We start from the raw sequence: 1,486 nt of genomic DNA, 5'->3' as shown, positions 1-1,486 counted from the left end.
CTCCACCTCTGACATACTCTTGGTCCCAAAGGAGAAATAAAAAACCCTGAGTTAGGCAATATCATCAGACACAAAATACCTCCCTGCTTACCCTAATGATGACATTGGATTTAGATGAAATTTCTCCTGAAAAGCAAAGCAGTTTTTAGAAATACTGCTGAAGTATTTCAGATTATTATTTTGTCACCGGACTTCTTTCTTTTTCTTTAAAAACAAAACAAGACAAAACAAAAAACAATGTACTCACCTAGTGCTTACCTGGACTACTTAAATTACCTGAGTTTCTTAAATATTTAAGTTTAACATTAAATAAAAGTAATCAAACCCAGTAATACGTTAGGTGTAGGCTTTTGCTACCAGCACAGCTGACCCCTCCCAGGCTCCTGACAGACACCTGCCAGACTAGTCAGCCCAAAGTGAGCAGAAAGCCTGGAACAAAGGTGGCAAGCAGCCTCCACCTGTCCTGGGACCCCTGCATCCTCCACTAGTCTCCCGACTCCTCCTCCGGGGAGCTCCTCAGGTTTTCCGAAGCCCAGCCTGAACTATAGGCTCCAGACCCTGCAGCCCAGCTGGAGTCCGCCCCCTTTGGCTCAGGCCGCCTCACCTGCATCCCAGTGCCTGGGTCTCCCGGCCCACCTTCCTGAGCAAAGCCACCCAAGGCTCCCCGTCTCCAGACCCAGAGGACCTCCCGTGAACTCCAAGCCCTGTCTACCTCGCTCACTTCCTCACTCAGTTCTCACACTCACCTCCTGTATCACATCTCACACCCACTGCCTAGTGATTCTGACAACTCCAGATACCCTTTTCTCATTCAGATTTGTGATGCTCTTACACCCACCCCTGTCCAAATGCCCGGACCCTCCACGTCCATGGGAACCTCCCCTCACACTGGATTCCCAGTTCTGGCCCCTCCTGCCTTTTCGTTTACAGGACTAAGTGTTGTTAATTGAGTTAATGTCTCAGAGAGATTAGTTCCTTTACCTAAAATGAGAACTCAAGAAGGGCTCACTGAAAGTACTACATGTGACTCAGCACATTTACCAGACTAACCAAAGCATGCAAACCTGAACCAGGAAAACTGAATTCATGAAGAGACAGCTGTGGAACGTTTCTGTCTGCTTCTAAGAAGATGCATATGTGACCATGCTTCCTCTACAACTTCCACAGGCTGCTGATAGAAATGAATAACATATTACATCAAATAAAAAGACCAGAAGACTGAAAAGCAGAGAAAAGGGATGACTTACTTTCTCAGATTAAGATTTTAAACTCTATTATTTAAACTCTATTATTTAAACTCTATATTTAAAAATCGAAAGTCTGAAAAAATATTAAAGTGTGTATTTAAAAACTTAGATCCCTGCGATTTATTTTATAACTGGTACTTTGTACCTCTTAGTCCCCTTCACCTACTTCACCCTTCCACTATCCCTTTCCCCTTTGGCAACAACTAGTTTGGGAGTACAGTGAATATTTTATGATAACT

This window comes from Hippopotamus amphibius, chromosome 6, assembly GCF_030028045.1.
Source record: "Hippopotamus amphibius kiboko isolate mHipAmp2 chromosome 6, mHipAmp2.hap2, whole genome shotgun sequence".
NCBI classification, from domain to species: Eukaryota; Metazoa; Chordata; class Mammalia; order Artiodactyla; family Hippopotamidae; genus Hippopotamus; species Hippopotamus amphibius.
This window is presented reverse-complemented; position numbering follows the sequence as displayed.